General features: G+C 37.2%; 1 protein-coding gene and 1 long non-coding RNA gene across 5 annotated transcripts in view; one reads left to right on the forward strand and one right to left on the reverse strand.

The window, feature by feature from the left end:
* The window catches only part of ZFPM2 (zinc finger protein, FOG family member 2), a 317,161-nt gene that overhangs the window by 108,090 nt on the left and 181,510 nt on the right, over positions 1-27,561 (forward strand). The gene's annotated exons all lie outside the window — the stretch shown is intronic.
* Positions 1-27,561, reverse strand: part of LOC136008893 (uncharacterized) — a 55,788-nt gene that overhangs the window by 9,688 nt on the left and 18,539 nt on the right. For 2 of the 3 annotated variants that reach the window (XR_010610264.1, XR_010610263.1), the window contains exon 3: positions 9,290-9,363. This is a non-coding gene — a long non-coding RNA (uncharacterized LOC136008893). Of the gene's footprint in view, positions 1-5,119; positions 5,179-9,289; positions 9,364-27,561 lie in introns of those variants that run through there. The other variant, XR_010610265.1, reaches the window with a different exon arrangement.

The raw sequence follows: 27,561 nt of genomic DNA on the forward strand, positions 1-27,561 counted from the left end.
TGCCCTTCAAATCTCTGCCTGTTTTCAACTCCAGGTAAGAGCAGCATTTCAAGAATGCTTACATGGTCCTTTTAATTTTGTCTTATCTAAATATAGTCATCTATAAGTTAGTTTAAGGTAGTCTTTGGTCAGCGGAGCAAGATAAGCACCTTTACTCATTCCATTTCCAGATAGTTATCTACAAGAAAAGTGATAATTTTACCTCTTGGAACATGTCTCAGTTTACTACAGAAAGAACCTGGGTATGAAGCTTGTATTTCACATTATTTTTTTTAGGCAGTTGAAGTTAGTGTTGACCACTGTTTAAACATCTAACTTGAATTCTGTTCATGATTCAAACAAAATACGTGTTCAGCTTCTCACCTGAGTTGGCTTGGTTCCTCCATAATATCAGAGTTTTGGTCTTTCATGATACTAGTTATGTTGCTATTTCTGTTGAATTTTGCAGGATCGTGAAATAAGATTAGCTGAATACAAGAAATTATAAGGGGGGTAAATTCTGCTCCCCATACTTCAAAATTGATTAATGTATTTAAATGTATGTTGAAAATTTTTGTTTCTTAGAAAATGTGTTTGAATGCACACTGAACAGCCAACTCTAGTAATACCAGAAAATACTTTAAACAGTCATCTTTGTTCTAAGAGTGCTGAGAAATATGACCAAAATATTTTCAAACAGGTTATAGGGAGGTTATTTTTAGTGAATTTACAAAGAAGAAAGAAAACAAAATGTGATAAGATTTCTTTCGGTGCAGAAAAAATGGAAGTTATGTATAGCTGTACAGTTGTCTTAAATCTTATTTTTGTCTTTTGCACTGAACTCCTTCATGACCAAATAAGTCACACAGGGGAAAGTCTTCTCTAAGTTTGAATAGCAAAGTTCTTTCTATCTAGCTTGAAATATCTACAGCTTGATTTTATTTTTTTTTTTCTCTGCACGCGCTGAGCAACCACAATTACGGTTGTAGTCTTTGAGGATGTGTAGCAGGATTGTAGGGAGGTTATCAAAACTCTGGAAATCATGTTCATATTGGTAGGATATCTAAAGAAAAATAAAACAGTAGCTATATTTTTCTTTTTTTTTTTTTTCCTTCAGATTTAAATCTCACTCTGTGTTAATGCATCACTCCCTGGGGCTTTTGAGGCTATGTAATTAATGTTATAACATGATTATTGTTTGTTACAAAAGTAATCATGAACCCTGAACCTCACTACATGACCGAAGGCATCAGGGACCCAGGAAACGGCTATTTCCCAGCTTTTATATCTTGTTGTAGCCCTATTCAGTTAAAACAACCAGGGAATAGATCTTGAGATAAAAACAATGAGTTGGTTTGATGTTGAACCTTTCATGATACTGTCTCTATAGGTCTTAAATATGGAAAGTGGAACATGTTTCCAAGAGACAACACTAGTGGCTGAGTCAGAGGCTCTGGGGAATGACGTCCAGTGAGCTATTTTCATTATGACATTAGTATACTGTACAATGCAGTCTACTTTACTATATAGTGGATGCTGTATGATTATGTTAGTCCCATTTTCTCCTGGAGCTTCTTTTACTAAGTTGCATAAATCATGAGAGCACAGTATCTACAAGTCACTTACCATCGTGCTTGTTCACCAAATTGATTGCAGGTAACCACAAGCTGTATGATCCCTTACTATAGGGGTTATGCTTGAAAGATGTAGCAGAGAATTTTTTGTTGTTTGTGGTTTGCCTTAAAAGTCAATACACTAATTTCATTAGCCTTATGTGAATAGCAAGCTGTTCACAAATTTGAGGGAGTCTTAAATGAGGTTACTCTATTCTGAAGTTTCTCTGATGTTTTTACATAGAAAAGGAAGGAACACTTAAAAGTCTTGTGTTTGTGTTTGATATTTTCCCCATTGTCTCCCTTCTCTTAGGAGTGTTGTTACAACTTGATATCTGTGCATTGATAAATGTAAACTCTGCTTTAATAACAGCATGTGCAACTTTTTGTGTGCAAAATATGGTGCATGCTCTCCTATCTGCTTTATTTTTAATGTTAAGATTAAAATCAGTATCTTTGATATAGAAACTAGTTTAACAGTAAAGTTGCTTCATGCAGTGACATTAATTAGAAATCTAACTTGTCTCTTTTTACTGAAAATTAGCTTAATTTGCTAGACTATTTAAAACTAAGTCTACTAAGTGAAACATGTAGGGGAATGATAGATTAATAAAATATATAAATTAAAAGGCCAGGAATTAAAACCATCCAATTTGACTACCTTAAGTGAAAGGTGTATTTTAGGCAGAATATAGCTATGGTTTGAAGCACAGCTTGCTCATAAAACAATATGGTGTCCTGTAATTATTCAGGTTGGAAGGGACTTAAGGAGGTCTCTGGTTGGCCTCCCTTCAGATTCCCCATGAGGCTTCTCCAGGTTAAACAGCCCAAACTCTATTAGCCTTTCCTCATTTGAGAGACACTTCAGACCCTTTGTCATCTTTCTGACTCTTTGCTGGACTCTCTTCAGTATCTTCATGTCTCTTATACTGGCAGAAGGCAGAGGTGGGCACAAATACTTCAGGTGTAGCCTTATCAGTGCTGAGGAGAGAAATTTAAATTTTGAGTTTAAATTTTCAATAAATAATCTATTGGGGGTTGTCAGTGTTGGAGAATTCTTCTAAAAGTGTCCATCCTATTTGAGTCTGAACTCGCCTTCTTGCAGTTTGCTGACATTTTCCTACATCTTTGCTGTATCTTTGATTGCTTTATCAAGGACTCTAACATCATATTTATTTTCTTCTTTTACGTAGGTGCACATCCAACTCAAACCATAATATTCTTTTTGATAAGCTGAGGAGACTTAATTTCATAATTCTTTTATGATAAGACAACTTTTCTGGCCTTCTGTTCTTTTAATGGGTTTTCCCTAAACCTCCTCAAAGGTTTTAGCTTTCTTCTGGGAACTGGGGCAAGAAAACTGGGCACAGAATTATGGTAGCCCCATGACAGTGCATATTACCCAGTTAATACAACTTTTCGACTGCTGCACAAAATACCTTTCCATTGCTACTGTTTAGTAGCACTTGCTAATGTGCATTTCCACTTTTGGCCGCAGTGTTCAACTGGGAAATCCTGTTTAGCTGTTACCAAGCCTGAATAAATCCCTGAACATTTTTTTATAGGCAGTGCTTCTCAGAAGAGAGTCCCGTGCTGTGTGTGTATGTTGTCCTGTGTTGTTTGGTCCTGTGGGCACTTTGTTTTTCTGTATTGACACACACATGCAGTGAGCCCGGATTTTTTCAGCTCATTATGCATTCCAGCCTTGTTATTTAGTCTTCTCCAGTTGTTTTCTTTTCCTCAGACTTTATCATTAAATGGTTAGATTCTTTGCTCTTGGTCATTCATAAGAACGATAAGTACTGAAGGGTCAAGAACCAGTGTTTTCCAGGCTTCACTAGAATATATCCAATCAGCGACTAACAATGCTTATATTTGTCATTTGACCAGTTTCTACTAAGCTTTATTTTTTGACAATTAGTATGTTACTCCTAATTGAACTGGAATCTTGTATTAAGTCAAATGTCTTACAGAAGTGTAAATATAATAGTGATAACGTATGATTTTTATCAGCTAAGCATGAACTGGTTATTAGCAAATACAAAGTTAGTGTTTTAGGATATTTTCCCTATGCATATGTTGATTGGCACTAATTTTCTTACTTTTATTTATTTCTTTATTAATTAGGCTCTATATCATCTGTTCAAATTGCTTTGCCATGTATCAATAGCAGACTGACAGGCCTATTACCCAGGTCATTCTTCTTCTGTTTTTAAAACATTGGCACAACATTAGCCTTCTTTAGAACAATTGTAAGAATGAGTCCTGAAATTTCTTTTTAAAGTAAAGCTTTAAAAAACAGCATATGGAATTAGTAGAAGGAAATGTTATAGTATGAAGACAAGCATGCAAGGAAATATTAGAAATTGGTAGCATTCACAAACATAGTGGTATGCATCAGAACTGTCAAGGAAATTATTGAACAGATGAATGAAGTAAATAATTTTATTAACCTGACCTACAATTCAGTTTGTATTCCAGGAAAGGTGGCAGACAAAATATTTAGAAAGAAAAGTCCGGAAACCTGGCTCCATAGCAAGTATCTCACTGGTTTGGTGAAGAGTTACTCAAAAACCAGCCCTTTTTAAGTCAGTGAAGCTCCCATGTTCACATGGTTGGTACACAGTCTATTCTCTAGATAAAGGTTGTATCATACATGATAAATGCTAATCACGTAAGAGACCTTATGTGATATATTGGATACTTAAATACTGAATTGCATAGTAGAAGAGAAGAAATCTGATATTTTAATATCTGCATTTTAATAAAACATCTGATCCTCATGAAACTATACTCCTAAACTGATACATGAACGTAATCACATGGAGTGAATCTGACTCAAGAATCATAAACAAAAAGGTCTTATAAAATAATAGACTATTGAATTTTTAGGGCACCATCTGTCAGTGATGTAAAGAGATCTGTTCTTGGTAAGGATTTATTTATTTGGGTTTACTTAATAACTTCCTTAATTATTTGAATAAGGTTATGAAAATAATACTAAGTTAGGAAAGAGTTTTAGAAACTTACAGGAAAAAAAGAAAATGTTTCTTTTGATCATCCAAAGCCTACTCAAGAATTAAAATCTAGGTCTGACATTGCAGTGAGACTGAACCAGTTACATTTTAGGCTTCATGTGTCTCCAAATACTGCCAAATTATTATTTTTTTTTTAAAGGCGGGGGGGGGGAAGGGGGAAATAATAGTGATTTGAGGCTGTAGAAGACAAATTTGTGGAAAATGTTAAAAGTTTAGTACATTGAATTTGCATAAGAAATGTCTTAAGCCTCAACAGGACAGTCATGAACTATTTAGAACTGTCTCTGTTGGTGACAGTGGTCATTAATGGATAAATTGGGAAAGTTAATAAGCACATGGTAGTCAGATACTGGTATTTCCCCTGTTAAACCTAGCCACCTTCTGGTATTCTGCACTCTGCAGCTTCTTTCTTGAACTTTTTGTGTATGAATTCCTGTTATTACTATCGCTTTGACCCTCACACTCTTGCCCTGCTGTTGGGTAGAAAAATAACCTTCTCTTGGTGTATTTTAAATCTTCTGTTTGTTTCATTTGATGATCGCTGGTTCCTTAAATACAATAAACAGGAATGTTTATTACTACAATGAATTTGCTGTTCATGCTTTTACATACTTCTTTCTTATCACCTCTGTTTACTTCTTTTGCAACCCTACAGAAGGGTTACAGTACTTAGAAAGAACACTAAAAACTGAAAGGGTAAAATATTTTATTTACTTGAAAGGTACGATATATTAAAAGACAACAAAATGAAACTTAATGGCTGTAGGGCTGAACATGGTCTGTTTGGGGGTTTCTTTTTGCATATATTTTCAATACAAAAGTATAGACAAAAACCCTGTTAAATTTCTGCCTAGAAAGGTCCAGGACAGCAGACACAGTCTGCAGTTAAGCAAATTGTAGTGTGTGCCTCTACAGTCTGCAGGGTAACATGAACAGTGATACTTATTATAGCTTTAGGCTTGAATCTGCTGATACCAAGTTGAAGATGCTTAGGAAACAGTAAAGTTTTCAGATTATAATGTCAGAGAAATTGAAAAGCTTGGTCTGGTTGTGAGTCCCCATGGTGGACAACGTATTTTGCCTCCTAGCTTTTCAGATGGGGCTGAGTCCATCCTGTTTAGGTGTTGTGCAGGTTGGGGGGCCTCATCAATCCCAGCTGCTTCGCTTTTGCCTAAATCGTGCTCTCAGTGATTGCTGTTGTCAGGGACTTGTGCCTAAGAACAAATGTTTCTTCAGATCTTCTGTTTTCTAACTTGTTTGGATTTTGATCAAATATGTATATTATTTGATTTACAATGTTTGTACCTCTTTAGCAATCAAATATTTCCCAAGTAAATTGTTTTTGTTTGATTTTGTTTGTTTTTGTTTTTTTTTCATTTGGACAGGTTTTCAGTAGCTATTATTCTCTGCTCCTAATTAATATAACTGTTCTTTACAGGATTTTTGTTCAAAAATATATTAATTTCAAAGAGAAGTATGGAGGAATCTATGCTTGGAGCAGAGAAAAGAATGGGTGGCCTTGGAAGATGAGCAGGAAGGACAGATTCCTTCTCCCACTGCACAGTCCTGCTTTTCCAGGCTGTATCATCTACTTGTCTGAGCTCTTGCTACCTGTGCTCAGGATCAGGCATAACCCGGGGATTGTTGGGAGGCAATACGGTACCTCCAGTGGTCACCTTAGACCCACAGACATCATTAAAGGTGGCAACTGAAGCATAAAATCCTTTCCTGTGGGAGCTTTTCTCCTTTCTTTTTCCCTCATGCATCTAAGGACAACGTGAGAGCATCCTTGAAAAGCAATTCTTGCAGAAATCTTACTACCTGTACTGCTTTTTGTAGAAAGAAATAAGTGGGAATCTTTTCTTGCTGTTTTATTTGATTATAGTAAAAGTGCAGCAGTATTTGCTTTGCATTATCCTGTGCAAGTGTTTATTAATCTAAATAATGGAACTTCAGTTATCAGAAAATTCTTATGCCTGCTTAAGGCACTGAAGAAAGTATGAAGTCAGTACGTAGATGCTAATTTTGGGAGAGAACTATGAAAACATTTTTGGCTTACCTTAGCTCAAAAATTGTCAATTCTACTATTAGCTTATTTTGGAAATAGCCAAGGTATTTACGGAGCTATTATATACCCTACTATATACTGGTGTATAAGTCTGAATTCAGTTTTCTAAAGAAAAGGGATCTTCCTGCCCCTAGAAGTTAGTTTTTGCATAAGAATCAGTGTTCAATATCATTAAAATCTGCCTGAAGAAGGACAGTATGGATAAGTAAATAGAGGAAAAAAACCCAAATAAATGGTATAGATAAAATAAAAACTGGGCCATACTTTACTTAGCACTGTTGGGCCAGTTGTAACATGGCTATAAACACATGAATATGTTAATACATTTCAGTTAGGACAGTTGATCACGGAAAGTTCTGGAAAAGGACGATACTTTAGTTTTCCTGGTTTTAATGCTTTGCTAGTGTAATACGTTGGTGTTTTTAGAGTAAAAGTTCCTTATCCTTATCTTTCCTTTTGCTTAAAAATTATTTCATCTCATTCCCATACACTAATTCTGATGATATTGAACGTATTTGGATTTTTCATAGTTTTTTTTGCCATATGGTCATTGCCATCTGTATTTTTGTCTTTTGGGTTTATCTTTTTCATTGTTATCTTGTTACTTCTGTTGTGTTTTAATTCTGAGGTGGCTTTGCTTCTGAGTTTGGAAATGGCTGCTTGACCAAGGAACTAATTTTGCATGGTTATCTTGCATTGTATCTTTTTTGTTGCCCACAGAAGAACTTGCACTTCACCTGGCTTTTCCTCACTTCTCGGTCAAAAACTGCATCATTTCATAGTAAGAAGAGTACATTAAAACACACAATAATAATAATAATAATAAATGTTAATCAAAAAACTGCATGTGTCTTTCTGATTGTGCCAGTGTTGTGGTATTCAATTATGCAATTTTCATTGGCATATTAATCATCTTTTCAACAAACAAGCCGGCGTTAATTAAAGCAAACCATGGATAAAGACATGTTGCCGGATCATCATTCCGTTTATCACAGCACACAGGCTGGCCGTTAAGTAAATTCTGGACTGTGAGATGAATTTCAATGTTGACTTCATCTTTTTTGTTGGAGTTTGAATGCAGCTCATCTAACAACAACAACAAACTTCAGGCTTCACAAGAGAAAGATGAATTTATTTGTAATTAATGGCGAAAGAAGAAAGATAAAGTAGTTATATGCTTCTAATGGGAATCACAATATTTGGAACCAGACCATTTTTGAAAATTTCTTTCCCTTTCACTGCTCTCCTTCTTAAACTTCTTCAAGTGTCAGAGACCTGAGACCAAGGGATAAATGAACCCTCATCTATGTGTATAAATACAGGTTTCATTTTAGCTTTGGAGTAATTAATAAACTGATTGGCATTAAATACGCAATCTGTGCAAAGAGAGAAAATTAGACAATCTGTTTTACTGATACATGCAAGAAAGAAGTGTGAGGGAAATGCTTTTATATCTTTGAAGTGAAAATACAATTTTTTGATGAACAACAGTTGCATGATAATTTCTTCTGACAATCCCCTTAGAAATGGCTTCAGTGCTGCAAGTGTATACAGTCAAGAACACTTGAATTCATTTGTAGGTCTGTTAAATATTTGTAAGTTGTTCAAGTGCTTATAAGACCATGAGCTTATGGAGAGAAGCACTGTATACTGCTATATCTATAGGTACTACTTAGCATAATAATACTGGTATTGTACTTTTTGAGAGTTATTACAGAGACTGCTGAGAAAGCAGCTGAAGGCTTAAGGGTTCCATTTGTCATTTTATTTAGTTTGTTTATTGTTTTATTTGAAGAGAAATACAGTTTAATGCGTCTACTGTGCAAAGTACATGCGTCATCCAGCAGAGACCACTGACTGTGGCACGGAGTGGCTTGTTTGTTCCTGATTAGGCTGATGGGCTGTCTTTAGCACTATTTGTCATAAGTACTTTAGTCTCGATTCCTTCAAACACAGGTTTGCAAAGGTGCTGAATGAGTTCTGTTTTGATAGAAAGGTTTATATACTATGCCTCCTATGAAAAACATATGGAAGCACTAGTGGGGTGGTTCCTGAATGTTCATAATAGTCTGTCATTTTACCTACCAGGGTCTTCCCATGTCTTTCCAATAATCAGTTCTCTCAGCTGCTTTACATTAGACTGTCTATACTTGCAAATTAGTCAGAATATACATGCTTACTAAGAATTGTAGAGAAATGTGATTTGGAAATAAGTGTTTTTCAGCTAAATAAAAGTGTGCTTAATGTAATTAGGTATTCTTAAGTTGAGGGGAACTAAAAAGAAATTAGTAAGACAAATTTAACCTGCATAGCTCTGTGATTCCCCAGATAAGACTGCTTCTGCAACTTAAAGATACTTACATTCATGCTACCTCAATTACCTCTATGCCAAAGAAAGAATACACAAAGTAGACATACACTGAGCATGGTGAAAGTCAGTTGTCGCTTTGGTGAAAGAACGTAAAAGAAAGACAACCTAAGAATTTTTACAAATTCTTCCTTCTCTTAATATGCTGCTTGTGCTCCTGATACATTTCTGAGGTTACATAGTCTATCAAACTTGATCATCCTGCACACACACGTAGTCTTACCAGAACTGCTGATAACAGTTTGAGGTCTTCGAGGATCTCTTATTTGGATCAGCTTTGCTTCTTTAAAATCAGATCTGTAATACAGGAACAGAGTTCAGTACACCGTGACTAGTTTACAGTTCTTCTTTAAATACATCAAAATGTATTTAAAATCATAACCAGAGCCTGTTAGAAATAAATTGCCTTATTTCAGATAAAATGAATATGTTGTGAGGTATTGTAAAGATACTGAGTGTATAATGCATTCAGTTGTCTTCCACTGTGGTGTTTTTATTTCAGAATGTATGAGTTGGTTTAAATCTGCTTTACTGTATAAATCAGTGAAATTAAGCTCATGACTTTTAATAGTTCAGTTCTTATTATAAAAGTCTGAATATGGTCTATAGCTCTGATAAGATATTTTTAAGGAATAACAGAAGTTTTTTAAAGTGGGTGCTGGTTAAACTGGCTAAATCCTTAAATTGTTTCATAACTGGTTAGAGGTTCATACTTAAAAATTAATTCTATCTTAATTACTGTAGTGAAAATAATTGCATATGGCTTCTTGTGGACCCTGAAGTGTGACCTCAGGCCTTGCGCTTCACTCGTCTTGACAATACCTGCCACTGACCCAGCTGTAAATGTGTACCTGCCTGTTGAAACTGGAAGTCATAATGGTTGGAAATGATACTGACATCATGTTGCCCACTTGTATTGTGCTGATTGCAGAAAATTCAGTGTCGGTGTTATTTTAATGTCCCGCGTAACCAGCATAGATCTTCATCTTTCTTTTGTGTACTAGATTATCAGAGAAAACTTTGTTTGCATTGCAGATCCCCATGTCTTTGACAGTCTCTCATCACAAATTTTGTACTAGGTAATATGCTGATAAAATGGGAAGTACAGCAGCATATTTTCAGAAGCCATTAATCTGTGGAGTTAATTTTAGCATATAGTATCAGCGAGCATTCTGAAACTTTCCTCGTTGCTTTTGAGTGTTGTAAGAATGGAACAGAAAAAGAATTGAAAATTATGCTGGTGGTGAAAGATGTATTTCATGGTAAAAAATCGAAAACTGTATAATGCTGTTGTTAGTTTATTGATAGAGTCCTCCAGAAAGAAATGGCATCTATTATCTTGTATTTATACCTAAGCTGGGTCATACTACATTTTATTGTTTAGCATAGTGTTAACACTGACAAGTACAGATCATCAAAGCTAGAACTGCTTCAGCTCCTTTGCTTTTTTAACAAGAATCTGAATAGCAGTTAATCAGCACTGTAATTAATAAGAAGTGATATCATACAGTTGTCACTTACTATCATTTAATGTCATTGCTATCCATGTCATTTATTATAACAGTTTCCTGTACGAGGTCATACACAGCTCAAAGAATCTTGTCTGCATGTGTAGTGAGGAAGGACTGTCAAGTTTGGAAATGTTTTCAGAAATGCCAGTATTTGCAGCTATTAAAGGAACTTATGCAAAATCGTTTAACATATTGGAAAAAAATATGGATCAAATATTTGCAATTTTAGTTTAGTATGAAACAGTTCTGAATTTTTCTGGTACAACAAGGTAACAGAAATTTGTCCTAAGAGTTTTATGAGTTTGCTACAAAAATAGGAGCAATATAAATATCATGTAAATGTGTCAACTTCTCATAGTGTTAATAAATAGGAAGGTAAAAGCATGTCCCTTATCTTTTTTGGCATAATTTAAGTTAGTTTATTCTTTGAAAGCAGCAAGCAGTGCGTGCTTGTTAGATATTGTTCACAGATGTGTAAATATATCAGTTCTCCGCCTAGGAAAGAGTTCACCTTAGTTCGCTGACAATAATTTGGGAGTACAAATATAAATACTTTGATCTTCCTTTGCCCCATATCCTTTGTAGATTTGTGCAAACAGCAAAAATAATGTAAGTGAATGCAAAACATTAGTAGATCTCATTTGTGTTTCACAGTTCCTTCACATTTCATTGGTGCATGCCTCCAAAAAGAGCAGCAGCTACAAATCAGGTGCGTTAATCTCACACTGAGAGCTTGCCTACTTCTACCTTTTAGATCATTCATTCATACAAGATGCAGACAAAATTGGGTGACTTACAATTTTTCCTCATGGTTTCATCGTATTTATCAGCATAAGATACTGCACTGGTACAGTTCTGCAGTGTATATTTTGAAAAGTAAATAAGAACGACTGAAATGAGAACTGGCATTATTTTAAACATATAAACAGAAAGCTTATTGGGAAGGAGGGGTTGTGATTGAAAGTGCTGGGGACAGATGAAATTAGTCTTGACAGTTAGTGAGGAAAGAAATTTCATTTCTCACTGCACAGACAGTCTCTTCAAAAGGATAAAAGGTACCTCCTGTGGGAGTGTTTTCGTGCATAATTTAATCCACCTGTCCTGTTTGTAACACCTACAGGTAGTTCATGAGATCTTCGGCTGATAATGTGTACATTTTTCATTTTCATAGTAGCAAGTGATGCCTGCCTAATGAAAAGTCAAAGAAATAGTCTTCAGAAATTAAATAAAACCCTGATCCTCAAAACCTTTTTGAGTGTGCAGCATACAAGGCAAGTAAGGGGATATCACTGCTTCAAAGGTGTCTGAGTGTAGCATGAGGAGAGGGAGGACCTTGTTCCCTTTGGTTGGGTTAAACATCGTGTGAACCTGGAGGCATTCTTTAGACAAATATCCAAAACATCCAGGAAGAGTGTAAGGGGCTCAATATGATATGAAAGGTGGGCAGAGAAAGTGCTCTGGGGTGAGGCACAGTGCCTTCTGCTTCCGTTTTTTATGCATTTAGAAAGATTTCCTGAAGCATCATCGATTTAGGGTCCGGCAGTTAAAGCTTGAAGGACAATTTCATACTTGCTACTGTCCTGCCCTACATTCTTTGTGGATTAGTTTGGTAAAATTATACTCTGCTTTCTGGGTCGTTTCTGTCTTAGTCTTTATGTATCAGGAACTAATACTCTGCTCTGTTTTAAAATGCTCTTCTTTGTCAAATGAGAGTGCATGTACACCCTTTCCTTAGAGCCTTGAGAGGATAAATTAGTTCTATCTTGATCTAGAACTAGTTCATGCTATTGTAATTGTAGGAGTTTTTTCTTCATTCTAGAGTTTCAGTAAACTAAAAAGCATGATACTATGTGTTTTCACCCTCAGAAGACACAGTACATAGTCACTGGAATAAGGGAGCCTATAGGTCTTTATGTAAGAATAGGTGCTGTAAGATGTCTTTAATGAGTGAAGCTTTTTTTTTTTTTTTTTAATTAATGCTGTGTCAGTATCCAGACTCTGTATTTTTGCACATACACACATATTCTGTGTATTTTTCCAGTATTCACAAAGAGAACTAAAAGGTGGAAACTATAAAGCAATTGTAAATTGATTTGTTACTTCTTTCGAAGAAGGGTTTGTACACATCCAGCTATGAGTATATGTTATCTTGCATCTACCTGCTATCATATTCAGTAACTGCTTACTGCTAGGGTTCCTAGAGTACTCTTACATTTGTTTGTTTGAGGTCTAGGACAACCATCGCATTTGTAAGATAGCTCATAATGACAAAACTAGGGGCACATCTGGAGCAATTTCATTAGGCAGGGTATTCCTAATCCAAATTACAAGGTGCTGAGCATGGTGGGGTTCAGGCGTGCGGAAACGAGAGACCATCGGGCTGCCTTACCCCTGTAGACCCAGTGCAGCCTGCCTTAGCATGATGCTGAACTCTCCCACAGCCCAGCATGTTCTGAGGGAAGAGTGTCACCTGCTAAAGCCCTGCTGGGCTGCCCAGGCGGGTGTCCTGGGCACAGCCAGGATAATGCCAGCCCATGGGGCAGCAGGGAGCTGATCCTGGGACTGCAGGTTTTGTGTAAAGGGGCCACGAGGGAGAAGCAGGAGGGACATGTCTTCCTGAGGAAAGAAGGAAGGAAAGAAAGAAAGAAGGAAGGAAAGCAGGCCTCCAGTTTGTAGAAGCTGAATGGCAGCTGATAAGACGAGAGGCTGGTTTACTCTGCAGAAGCACCAGTTTAACCATTAGCTGTGCAGACCTTTGAGCTCAGCCGTCACTTCCAGCAGGGGCATGTCTCGCTGCATGCAGGGCAAAATCCCATCGGATAACACAAGAGACCCTTTTAGGTGCTGCTAGAGCACCAGTCGGACCAGTAACACACAGTTCACTGAATCACTGATTCCAGTTGGAAAGTTATCTGCTGTCTCTAGCAGTGAAATCCTGACTGATAAGCGAAGAGGCTCATCTGCTGGTAGCAGAGCCTCCAGTTTATCAGTGTCTGACCAGCTCATAAATCAGACTAGTGTCTGTTTTTATTTTGTTTTATCAAAATTTATTTCTATCATTGTAACAGTTAATACTTTAATAAGAGAACTTAGCTGGGAACATTAGGAAGTTAGTTAGAGACATTTTGCAGGCGCTTTTTCCCTTGTCAGTGACAAGGTAAGGTAATCCTATACACAGTCTGCTATTGTGAGATGAGAAACTGGCCTCCTTCACTGCCAGAGACCAGATGCACCTCTCTCTATCCTAATCTGTAAACGACTTAAAGGAGCCTTATCTCGGGGCTCTTCTGCTTCATTTCATGCTTGATTTACTTTAATTTGTCTGATAGGGCACAAGGATTTGGAGACGGCCCATCTTTCTGCAGAAAATGTTCAGATTTTTTTTTCCTTGGCATTGTTGTGTTGGGGGTTTTGACTTTTTTTATGTGGAGGAAATCTTGCTCCAGTGCAGCAAGCTGCTTGAGTGTGTTTAGATTTAAGCTACCCCAGCAGAAAAGAGTTTGTGAAGTGGTATGATTGTGTGATGGGCCACATTTACATTGAAATCACATTATACGATATATCTGGACTCCTGAAGGGAGCAGTGCAGTGGAGCGCTTGTGCCCACAAGATACTTTGAAAGGGCTATATATAGTGGCAACAATTGATACGAGATTTTACAGGAGACTTTATAAATATGTAAATGGGTGTTATCTGATTGGGTTCTTTGGCTACACATCTGTACCTCAAAGGAAGTGGAGCTGTGAGAACTACCAGGAAAACAGTAGTTTGCATTCTAAGTGAGGCTGAGAAATAGAAATGTCTCACAGGTTGACAGCAGGTCAGGGTGGAGGTGCTTTGCATACTTTGGAGGTTAGCCTCTTTGATGTGAAAGCGATCTCTTACTTCCACCAGAAAGGTAGAATTACCACGAACAATTTTCATTTGTTTTATAACATGGCTTAGATCGGGAGCCATTGACCTTTAGCATTCCTTGTTATTTCTGTAAATTGCTTATGTGATATGGCACTGGGGGGAATTGCCTTTACGTTTTTTGCATTTTAAAAAATGTACTTTCAGTGACCCATGGGAGAGAAAATAAAGTCTTTGGTACATTGATCTCTTGATTAGTTATTTCCTAAATGAAAATGGAAATACTATTAAAGCAGTAATAATGCTATGTCTTAATAGTTGAGGAGTCAATAAATGGCTCCCATGTGCTTCATTAAAGTTCTTAATGAAGCCATTTTTGATAGCTGAACTTTACATTATCTCTGCTTTAGTCAGATACTTTTTTAGGTGGAAGGAGGCAGTAATTTGACGGAAAACAGTTTTCTTGTTCACTCTAGTAACTATATTACTAAAATCCTGTGTATCATAGTATCTGTTTTATAGAGTTATGCAAAATCCATCAATCGTAAATATGGTCATTCGTAGCTGTACACAGATAATATTTTTTTTTCTGGAAATTCATGTGTTTTTTTTAATATATTTATATTATGGCATATCCATACATTAGTAAAATGTAGCATTTTTTCATCATACTTGCTACTTGCAGGTTTTTCTAAGTATTTCTGTGCAGTACCACTGCACTGTCAGCCTCGTTTTCCTTTACGCCCTTCTTGCAGCAGTTCTTGGTCATTTAATTTCTCCCTCCTCCTCCTTGCACTGGATTACCAGCCCTGACTGAACCCTTCATATTTTGACAGGAAGGATTTAGAGTTTCTGAGAGGAACATAACACCATTCTGTGATGAGCTAAAAAAGGGCGTGAAAAGCTTGCGGGCTCTTATTTTGCCTTTCATGAACTCTCCTGCAACCAGTGGAGTCGATTCCATGTATGTTCCCTTACACAATAAATGTGAGGAAGGAAATCTGAGTTTCTGAGTTAGGTCTTGCAGTTCTTCCTAATGGTGTCTTCCCCGTGGTGATAGTTGTTTCCCTGTATTGCTTGGCAATATTATTTATTGTGTTATCATAGCTAAATACAACTCTTACCATACAAGCAAAGAAATAATAAAGACATTACAACTATACATTTTGTGTTGTACAAAGCTAACAAAGTTCTCAATTCTTTTCACTTTTCAAAATGAATGGTGTAAAAAAAACAGATGACTTTGGTGTCAAATAAGCATATTATAAAAAAATGGGCATACTGACTTACTTTCTCTGTGACACTGGCCAGCTCCCTGATGCCTAACACTTATCCTCGATTTTCTTATGCCCTATTCTGGGCACCTAGGACCTGATTTTCACAGGTAAGGGGCTTCACTAGTGAATTAGAAGCAGTTGGAAGTCAAGTGCTAAAGTCAAGCCAGAGCTGAGCTTCACAAAACTGAGACTTTCAATTAGGTTTGGTATATTGTTTTTATTAACTGTGAAAGAAGTGTATTACCCTGATGTCTTAAATAGGAAGACATGATGCTTTATTCACTTTTATGTTTTCAACAATTTGAAATCTGGTAGAAAATATGGTTAATATGTACATTATTAGAACTCTAAACACAGATTATAATCTGGCATGTATACATCCTAGTTGACTGTTGGATAAGTATCTAAATGTCCTAATGAAGGTAGTGTATTGAAATGCATGTGTGTAAATTTCTGGTCTAACAATTGAATTTTAGTAGGTACATCCTTTTCCATAACAACTGCTTTGGCTAAATACATTTACAGAACTATAAAGGGGGATTCTTTCCATTTCATTTTACAGAAACATTTTTTTGATCCAACTAATAGTATCTGAGAAATAAGTGTATAGAAATAATAAACAGAAATAAGAAAAGGGTAAAAAAGAAGCTAATAAAGCTTAAATATCTAGAAGACAAAATTGACGATTAAAAAAATCAATTTCACAGAGAACAGGCTATTTTTAAAAAAAAAATCTTTTTCATAAAGTAGAGTACGTTGGAAACTCATAATAGCCTAATAAAAGTCCAACTAGTCATTAAAATGGTTTTTAGTTTTTGTGTTAATAATGTTATATGGTGCTTCCAATATAATCTCAAGTTCTGAACAAACTAAGTCTGGAAGAGAAGGCCAAAGGAGGTGGATATACCTAGTCCACCCAGAGGTAGGTACTTCACATAGAGCTGTTGCATAAAACCATCATTCTCTGTTTCAAAGAAAGAACATTTTAGAGAGCATATTAAAGAGGGAGAGATGGATGACTCCCAAAGGTAAATGCCTTTCTGATGCTCAATACATTGCAGGTTACATAAGAGAAAAGGGGATACTGGTTCTCTAAGGAAATTTGAGGATATTCTTCATGAACAATTTAAAATGCTGTCTTTACACTGCTATATTGAACACACTCTTCTGAATAATGTTTCAGCCTCAGATGCATTGTTAGCTGAAGTCAACATCTGATCGGCTGGCTTGGTTCAATAGGTTTTATTAATAGGTGAGTATTTAGAGTAAATATTTTTAAAGTATCAGTAAGAAAGGAGAGATTTGGCTTATATGAAGTGTCTTTGAGAATACATAAATGGTGAATTAAAATTTTCATCAGATGGAAGTAGCTTCCCATATAAAATGTTTTTCAAGGCTTTTTCTTTGAATCCCAGCCTCTGTCTGTACTGATATTTATGGTTTCACTAAAAAGTTCAGGTAGAGAAATACTTGCCCTCGTAAATCATTTGCAGATAATACTGGTTCAGACGCTCTCTGTCCAAATTGATAATAGGTATCTGATTCAAAAGAAATGTCTTGTTTCTCAAAAGTTCTACAGAGGATGCTGGAAGATGGTAAAGTCAAAAAAAAACCCAAAACCCTCCTAACCCCTCAAAATAATCAGACAACCAAAAAACTCCTTTTAATTTCAGCTTCACTCTTGCCTGTTATGCTAGTTGCAGAAGTTGGTGACAAAGTGAACCACTTGATGACTGTCTGATTTGTGGTTTTATAATTCAGACTGCTTTCAGAAAGTTGAACTCGTGTCTATATGGAGAGACTTTTGTCAAAGTGAGAACTATAAATGCATTATAAGCAGCAACCCCCTCCATCTCCCCAAAGTCTCCCCGTTTGGAGCAGTGTGAAGTCCTCCTACTGCACTGGAAATGGAAAACGCATCTGGTTTCTCTTTCCCTTTTATATACAGAATTTTTCATATTAAGTCATATTCTGTGACTTAATGGGTATAAGACTTGAGATGGCAAAAATTCGAATGCTTGATTAGCACAAAAGAGAGAGTTTTGAGAAATTTAGGGGTTTTTATCTTACCATATTGGGACCCCCATTTCAGAAGAGGTTTGGGCTGAGTTGGCATTTTGTGGGTTTGGCTTTATTTCCTTGTTTGCCAATAGCTTTGTTTCCAGTATGACATCCATAACCTCAGAAGCAGTGGTCAGGTGTGGCCTCGCACAGGAGAATATTAGTGTCTTTTGGGGACTGGGAGAAGTACAGGTGCTGGGAAGGGGGAATAGAAGCATCACTTGAGCTGTGTGTCATGCCTGCAGAGCAGAGGTTAGCCCCTATAGACAACAGTTACATGGTACATTCTAAGGACAGCCAAGGACAAGTCTAGGATGTGGTCTGGTACCTTTAAAGTCCTTCCCGGTATTCGTGAATTCACTGTATAGTCTCTGTGTAAAAATTGAGCTTAACTTCAGTAATGATTTAGATATAATGCTTACATATTTTGCTTATTTTGTCCTCCAGAGGCCCAAATCTCTATAGTTTTACACATCTCTCATGCATAACAAATTGAAAGTATGTGTGTTGATTTGCTGGAAATGAGTTGTGCTCTAAAATCGTGCAAATTCTTTTGTATTTTTATAACCGCAAAACTGGTATGAGCAGAGATGAAAAAGTAGGTGGAGTTGGCTTTGAAAGAGGTGCTCTAAAATTAAATAAGCTGTATGAAATAGCATTGTCACAAAGAAAAATTGAAAAATACAATAAAAACAACTTCATGCTTCAGAATGTTTCTGTTGCAGGTAAATGTTGTCGTATAGTGTAAAGCCTGCTTTAATCGCCACAAGTCTCCCGATGAAGATGAGCTGGAACATTTTCAAAAATTTGTCTGTGAGGTGCCTATGTCCCAGAACACCTTTTCCACAGGGAGGTTTTAAAACCTTTCTGTTGATTGGGATTTGACTCACAGATATTGGACATTTCTTTCATAGTAAAGGCTAATGCTGAGCAAGATGTTAAGATGATGTAAATCAGCATAAAATCTTTTGTCTGCCTTGGCTTTTATCTAGCTAGAACTCTGATTTGTACCAGCTAATGATTTAATTCTGTGCTCGCAAAAATAGTGGTTAAGAATAAACTTGTTGAACTACAAAGCAGTGGTGTACGGATGAACATAACATGACACCATTTGAAGGGAACAATCATATCCTGCAGTCCTGCCTATTAAAAGGCAATAACAAGATAAATAGTCTGTGTGTTTCCTGGCAGCATTTTATTCCATTTTATGTCTGAGTAATTCCTTTCACCTCACTGGACTTCTGATTTGTATGAGTGAAAATGAGAAGGCCAGTTGTGTCACTGGTGGAAGTGCAGCATTGTGAGTGAGTTACAGGAAAGCTCATTTTTTTTCTCATCCTTGTGCTATTTTATGATTTAAACATATTCCCTTAGTATAAAGTAATCTACATCTATCAGACTATCTGCACAGCACAGGAAAAGTTACTTTTTTCAGGGATTAAATTTGTAATTGTTTTAATGGTAGCTGAGGGCTCTTACCATTTGGTTAGGTGAATAAATATCAGTTGGAATTCGATTTATGAAATAATGTCTTATTCCCTGCCTGAAAGAAGAAACAGTAATTTGTTTGATGACAGTCTTTCCAATCTGTTTCCATTTCAGGTGTGTCTTCCAGGTTTTTAGGTCTCATTTTTCACCGTAACGTTTGTTTGTTTTTCATAGTAGCGATAGTTTCATCCAGTAATATTAGAAACTTTCTAAAATTATAGTGTGCTATCTTCTTCAACTATCTTTGCAATTATGAAACGGAAGTATTGCATCAGCAACTTTCTAAACATCGTATGTGGTGGTGACACAAGTTAATTGAACAGTTAGGAGATAATGCAGTATCATTGACACGATTTACTATGTAATTACCATTGTTTCCAGTGGAGTTATCATGTCACTACCACCTAATATTGTATGTTATTTTGTGATAACTGAGAAATTAACTTATCATTCTGTATTTAGAGACTCTGTTGGTCTTAGACCAACCACTCTTTAACAAAGTTAAATACAAGAGCTGAGTAATAGACTGACCTGCCCACTAGCTTTGGAGTGTGGCAATTAAATCATAGGTCTTATATTGAAGCTTTGAAAGAATATATTGCTAAAATAATTTCATTCAGAGTTCTGAATAGCTTAGCTTCTAAATATCCTTTCTTGCTGCAGCATCTGTCCATTGGCATGAATCTGGCAGCGTTTATACAACAGGAGAAAGACTATGTAATTCAGTGAAACATTCTAAATGTCGTACATTTAACATAATCTTTTTTTCTAACTTTTTTTTGTTTTAGTTGTGCAGTGGGGAACAAAAATGTTTATACAGCAATAGCTATATATTAATCTTATTTATTTCTCAAGTTTGATAATTCAGTTATGATCTATTATCTGTGATAAGTATTTACATAAAGATGTATCCTGTGTTTGTGCATCTAAAAATGATCTTGAAGCAGTTGATTGTACTATGATTAGGCTTGTCTCTTGAGTTTTTCCTTATTTTTTCTTAGAATGATACATTTTGATGTAAATGGATAATGTACCATTTTATTTTCCTATTAGAGTTATCCTTGCTGTTCACATAGTGTGTCTTTTTCTTCATTGACTCAGCAAATGCATTAACAGTCAAGACCAACCATTTGAGCTGTTAAACACATCGTAGGAGTAGCAGCATAACCTGAGGGTTAGGCTGTAAATTTATCTGCCATTTCTGGAAACAAGCTTTTTTGTTTCTGTTTTCATGAAATGAGTTAAACTGTTTGCTTATATCTGGATCTAACTTTTGTACAGAGGACAAATGAAATATGAGAGCACTAATGAGGGTGTCTCCAGACTATTGCTCATATGGTAACTTAGTCTCATGTACATTGAATTCTATTAAAACAGACATTTAACTCTACTAAGCAGGTATTACCTATACGGATTAGCGCCAGGCTTTTATTACAAATATTCTCTCTCTTATTCACCATAAATTAAAAAGGTATTTTTCTCATTTTCTATTTACATTGGGGTTTGGTATATTGATATGGAAGTATTGTGGGCTTTTGTATATCTCTGCAAATGTGCCTTTATTTGAAGTTACCTTTACTGAATGCTCTCTGGTACACAGTTCTAGTGCTGCTACACAATCACGTGCTGGGGTATAAGTTTGCTGGTGGAGCATGGTACAGTAGATCAACAGTGCTGTTATGTTGGAGATAAATATTAAAAAAGAATGAACGGGGAGCAAGAATGCCTAGGCAAGAGTCCTAAATGTCAAGAGGGAGTCAGTTGCATTTTGTAACTGGTAAGAGAAAAAATATTTCAGCAGTTTTGTGCTGACATGCTAACCTTTACTTCTGTGTATATTAGGTAAGAAAATGCTTTGAGAAGACTGTAGTGCCTTTCTTCCAAAGAGCAGGATTTTCTCTCCACATCAGTTTTAGATGGTATCTGTGATCAAAGGGACATATACTGTTCATATGCTTCCTCTGTACTTCAGAACGAGGGGTGACCTGGAGGGTATATAAGTGCCCTTGTGTGGTTGCCTGGAAACTTTGGCCCACACAAGTGTCAACTTTCTTTCATGGTTATAAAGGAAGACTGAGCCTCACAGAGAGCTTTAGTCTTAGAGAAAAAAGGTCCTTGTGTGTTTTAAAACAAGTGTCTCACCAGGAGATAATGGTAGAGCAGTGGGTTATAAATGATGTATTTTGTTCACTTCGCCTTGATAATGGCACAAGGGAAAAAAAGTTCATCGCTCTCTTATCAAAATACTGTGACATTTCTCCTTCAACTGTAAAATTTCCTATCACATTCCTCTGCTGCAACAGCAACTAAATTTACTCGGTTGTAGAGACTACATAACCTCTCATAAAAAGGTGTCTTTTTTAATTCCTTCATTTCTCCCAACTTATACTACAGGAGAAGCACCAAGGTTGCTAAAATCATTGTTTTCACAATGTAGTAAATTTGCTTGTAAGGAGTTTATACATTAGTTAGTAATACTGTGCTATGCCATGCAGGCTCTTTTTCTGCTATATGCAGAAATATACTGCTGTAGGCAGGATGCTGATTTCTGTTGTCATGTCTTCTTACATTGATTACATTCATTCTTGGTGATGTTTTTTTTAATGAAACAAATCACAAATGAAGGTGACTAATTATTGAAAACCAAAACCCCTAAAAACCAGTTGAGCTTCTCTGAACTGTTGGCTCATTTTCAGTAAGTACAGATTAGTGCTTTATACAAGAGATGGCATTTTTTGTTCCTGCAAATATCTTTCTGTAGCGTTTCCAGTTTACGAAAGTGCAGATCTGTATGTTCTTCTCAGGGAAACATGTCCCTTTAAGTTTTGGTTTGCCATCTGTGTGAAGTATGGCTCTCAAACCGCATGTCTCCATCAGGGTGTTGTTCCCTCAGATGGAAATGGCCATACAAACACACTCATGCTGTTCAGGGCCTGTCTCCAAAATGCCTGTTCAAAGCTGGCTGAAGTAAATGGGAAGTGACACCAGGGTTTTTTGGATAGGCTATGCCTTTGTCCCTGTCATGGGTTTAGCAGTAGCAGTTTTTTTCCTTCTTAGCAGCTGGTGCAAGCTCTGTGTTTTGACTTTCAGGCTGGGAACAGAGCTGATAACGCTGATGTTTTTAGTTGTTGCTAGGTAATGTTTACTCTGACCAAGGACTTTGTGAGTCTCATGCTCTGCCAGGGAGGAGGGGAGGCCAGGAGGAAGCAGAGACAGGGCATCTGACCCAAACTGACCAAAGAGGTATTCCATACCACAGCACATCATGTCCAGGGAGGTAACTGGGAGTTACCCAGAAGGGCATTGGCTCTCTTCGGGGGGGGGTTGGACTTGTTCGGCGGTGGTATTGTGTTCTCTTCCCTTGTTGTTTTCTCTTATCATTATTATCAATCATTGGTGGTAGCAGTAGTGGTTTGTGTTATACCTTAGTTACTGGACTGCTCTTATCTAAACCTGTGGGAGTTACATTCTCTTGATTCTACTCCCCATTCCTCTGGGAGAGGGGAGGTGGGGGGAAGAAAGATGGAGAAGGGGGGAGGGAGTGAGTGGACGAGCTGTGTGGGTTTAAACCACGACAGTCCCATACAGAGGAGCATTATATTACAGGGTTTAAACCACGAAAGTCCCATACAGAGAAGCATTATATTACATGTAGCAGACTGTATTTCATCTGCAGAAGTTGGTGTGAATCAAAGGTACAATCACTTGTAAAACTATGATAAACTTATAAAACTATGATAAACTATTAACACAAGGGACTTTGTTTTGATAACCGTGTTGGCAAACGTGACATAAGTGTGTAAATTCAACGTGTATGACCATTTTTGAGAGTTATTAGTATAATGATACTAAAGGTATTGAAAAATCAGTAATGAAATTTACAGCTTTGTAAACCATACTGCCATACTGAAAGTTCTTGACCAACTCATTGGTTGATGAGAAAATGAACATGAGCTGGCAGTGTGTGCTTGCAGCCCAGAAAGCCAGCTGTATCCTGGGCTGCATCAAAAGGAGCGTGACCAGCAGGTCGAAGGAGGTGATCCTGCCCCTCTACTCTGCTCTTGTGGGACTTCACTTGGAGTACTGTGCACAGGTCTGGTGTCCTGAACATCAGAAGGACATGGAGCTGTTGGAACAAGTCCAGAGGAGGGCCATGAGGATGATCTGGATGACTGGAGCACCTCCTGTTTGAAGATAGGCTGAGAAAGTTGGGTCTGTTCAGCTTGGAGAAGAGAAGGCTGCGTGGAGACCTCATAGCAGCCTTCCAGTACCTGAAGGGGGGCTACAAGGATGCCAGAGAGGGACTCTTCATCAGGTTCTGCAGCATTAGGACGAGGGGAAATGGGTTTAAACTTCAACAGGGGAAGTTCAGGTCAGAGGTAAGGAAGAAGTTCTTTACTGTGAGGGTGGTGAGGCACTGGAATGGGTTGCCCAAGGAAGTTGTGAATGCTCCATCCCTGGTAGTGTTAAGGCCAGGTTGGACAGAGCCTTGGGTGACATGGCCTAGGGTGAGGTGTTCCCTGCCCATGGCACGGGGGTTGGAAGTAGATGATCTTAAGGTCTTTTCCAACCGTAACTATTCTAGGATTCTATGATTCTGTGAATATTAGAGAAATAGAGCATATTGCTATATGTGAGTAAAATATTAACATAAATAAATACTATTGCTAAAATGCAGAGGTAAATCTCAAGATGGAAACACATCTAAGAGAAAATGAAAGCTTAGTGTGCGTGTGGAGGGTAGCCTAGAATCAATACTGCAAGCACAAAAATATTTAGTTTCTTCCAATGGAGCAAATATTGAAGAACAGTTATAATGCTAATCTAATGATTGACTCCTTACAATGGATCCTGCTCAGAGTTATAATTTTCTCAGAATTAACCTCCAGAGACATCTAGAGGAGATGTAACATTCCCTGCAGAACTTGGAGCTATGTACTTCCATAGCAGACTTTGAATGATAAGTTAAGAACCCCACATTAGTTGTGTAAAACTACCCCAATACCAAATTATGGTGTGGATAAAATCCCCTATGTATGTCTAACTCTGTACTGTGCTTGGCATGCAAATGTTCTGTTTCAACCAATTGTGGCTTTTTTTTTTTATATTTTAGAGAAGAGTTTACTGCTGACTGTATCGTCCTTTGGGAGCAGTTACAAGTGGATTAATTCAGGCATACCGATGTTTTATGATATATATTATGACTGGGGGTGAAATTGGGGATAAGTGAAAGTTAATTTGATGTTATATACTTATCTTTCATAGTCACATGGTAATCTACTGGAAGATACTTTGTCTTTAATCATAGTCTTTTGAAACACAAGCTTATGGATGGACTGTTCGTGAAGTGCATGACATTGTTTTCATATTTTTCAAGAGAAAGCACAACTATCTGCTGTGTTTGAGAAACTGCAAAGGATACTTTTATGCAAACTGCACTTATTATTAACAGTACAACTCAAGAAAAGCTCTTGGTTCAAAATTTTACCTTTTAATTGGTTGAAACTGTGAGATTACATAGTAATTGAATTTTTATTTGCATTGGAATGGTCGGTGAAAACAGTCAGCATGTCCAATAAATCTCACATCCCTTTGCACAATTAGTCTTTGTTTCACAGGACGAGGGTCAGTGGTCCAATGCATTCACATATTAATCGATAAATGTATATTTTAAATATTAATCTACAAATGTATGCTGAAATCAGCCAGGGATTTTGTACACCTGTCATCATGCTAAGTTAAAGCAAAATTGCCACTGAGGGAAAGATGTTTGTCATAACTGTACTGGTCTACCTACAGTCATGAGATATGGCACAAAAATCTGCAAGTCATTTTTCACTTGAAAATTGCCCTCCCCCCCAAATCTTGAATTTGCACTTCCTGCAAATTGGGCAAGGTAATTTAACCACTACAGTTTCAGTATCAGATTGCCATCTCCAGGCTAGATAGTGTGAGGTGCTGGGGTTGAGGGGAGAATCCAAAATAATCACATTCTGGAATGCTAAAAACAGGAGCCTGAAACACAAAACCACTCATTGTGCTTTCTGAAGGTATGTCATAAGCAGCAATATGGGAAGATCTTGGCATCAGGAGACTGTGGTAGGTGTAGTAGCCTCATATTCTCACCGTGTGACATTTCCCGATTGTGAAACAGTTACTTGAAGGATCTGTGGTTCCAGTTGCCAAAATTGAAACAGGGACTAAATCTAAGTAACCTGTCACACTTGTGACAACTCAGTGGCCTTAAACATGGTTCAGGGCGTTGGCAAACAGCCCCAAATTTGTAATGCATGAGGCACTGGAATAACTTTGGCTTAGTGTGCCAAGTGCGTAGCTGAATGAGAAAACAAAAGGAGGTGTCACCAAGAGTCAGGCGGTAGTACTTTTGCACCTTTGCAGTAACAGATATGCATACACAGAGCAGACACAGGCTGATCAGTACATTGCCTGATGGCATTTGGTGATACTATGTATTTCATGTGCTTGAGACCCAAAAGAAGAATAATCTACAGGCAGTGTGATCTGCATCTGATCAACCCACCACACATTCTGACCAGGAGAGCTGTGGAAAATCATAGAATCATAGAATAGTTAGGGTTGGAAAGGACCTTAAGATCATCCAGTTCCAACCCCCGTGCCATAGGCAGGGACACCTCACACTAAACCATGTCACCCAAGACTCTGTCCAACCCGTCCTTGAACACTGCCAGGGATGGAGCATTCAGAGCTTCCCTGAGCAACTGAGCAACTCATTCCAGTGCCTTGCCACCCTCACAGTAAAGAACTTCTTCCTTATATCCAGTCTAAACTTCCCCTGCTTAAGTTTGAACCCGTTATCCCTTGTCCTAGCACTACAGTCCCTAATGAAGAGTCCCTCCCCAGCATCTTTATAGGCCCCCTTCAGATACTGGAAATGTCCATTTGCGTGGCAATGTGAGCTGTAGGAAACATTGTGCCAGTCTTTGGAAGATTACGGAGCCTCCTTGTTTGTTGGAGGTTCAAGAAAAAGTGGTAACGTAAAGGTAGAATTTGTTTTACTATTTGTCCAAACATGAGCTCTTTATAGAGCACATTTCTTTGTCTTCATAGCAGGGCTTTGAATAGCTTCTTCAGTGTGTTTTACAAAAATTTAAATTATTGTTTTTCAGTATTCTATAAAAAGCATATGATGGCTACATATTATACTAGGGACACTTTTATGATGAAGAGATGAAAGGAAGGAAGACGACAAATCTTGGCAGGCAAAATAATAGTTTTTCCTGAGAGCACTATGGAGTTCATGAGTGACTATTAAGAAATACAGAGTATTTAGATAAAGTTTTAGAATCTTTAGATTTTAGTCAAATATCAATCAATTGTTACGCAAAATTTTATTCTCCAGATGCATCCAGTTTAACTGCTTGGACATGAATACCATCAGACAAACAAAACATGGTGTTGTGCTGTGTATACGTGGCAGTCTTTAAGCTACAGTTTGTTAGAATTGTTACAGATGAGCAAGTTGGGTGTTGCCAGAATTGACTGACATCCGGAAAGCTGGGATGAAAGGCACATGCATGAAAAGTTGGAAGTAATTTCAAATGCCACTGGGACAGAAGTCACGCAAAGATACATAGAAGGGCTAACTGAAAGGGACAGTGGATTTTGACTTAGGAAAAACTTAAAATAATCCATCTAGAGAGCTTTAAAAGCATTAATGTTGTGAAGTCCCTGCCCATGGCAGGGGGGTTGGAACTCGATGATCTTGAGGTCCTTTCCAACCCTAACTATTCTACGATTCTATAAGAAGAAATAAAACATGCATTTGTTACGGATTTTGAGATGAGGAAGTTAAGATGCTTGTTGCTACTTGAGCTGGATACAGAATTTTCAGATTTGCTTCAAGTGGCCATGCTTGCTGAACTATATTTTGCCTACATATATCAGTATCAATATCAGTATCAAATACTAACACATTGGACAAAAGCAAAAAAAAAAAAAAAAAGAATTTCTAAAGGATTTCCATGCAGTGAGCCATATGGTGACAAAGTACTGCAAGACCTGTGGTATTGTATGGGTAACTGCAGTAGTGCTGAATTTTAGGATTCTTTGACACTGTATTTGCAGAAAGCAAGAGAAAGGTCTGAAGAGGTGAAACTAAGGATGAATGAGAAGAAAGAAGATATCCAAAAGACTCTTGTAAAAAAGGAATAAATTTCTGTGTGAATAAACTTTCTGGTTTATTGTGTAAACAAAAGTTTTGTACTTGGAACAATAAAGAAGTTTGAAAGCAAGAGGTGTGTTAGACAAGGTAAAAAGAGGAGGGA

Source organism: Lathamus discolor, chromosome 2 (assembly GCF_037157495.1).
Source record: "Lathamus discolor isolate bLatDis1 chromosome 2, bLatDis1.hap1, whole genome shotgun sequence".
NCBI lineage: Eukaryota > Metazoa > Chordata > Aves > Psittaciformes > Psittacidae > Lathamus > Lathamus discolor.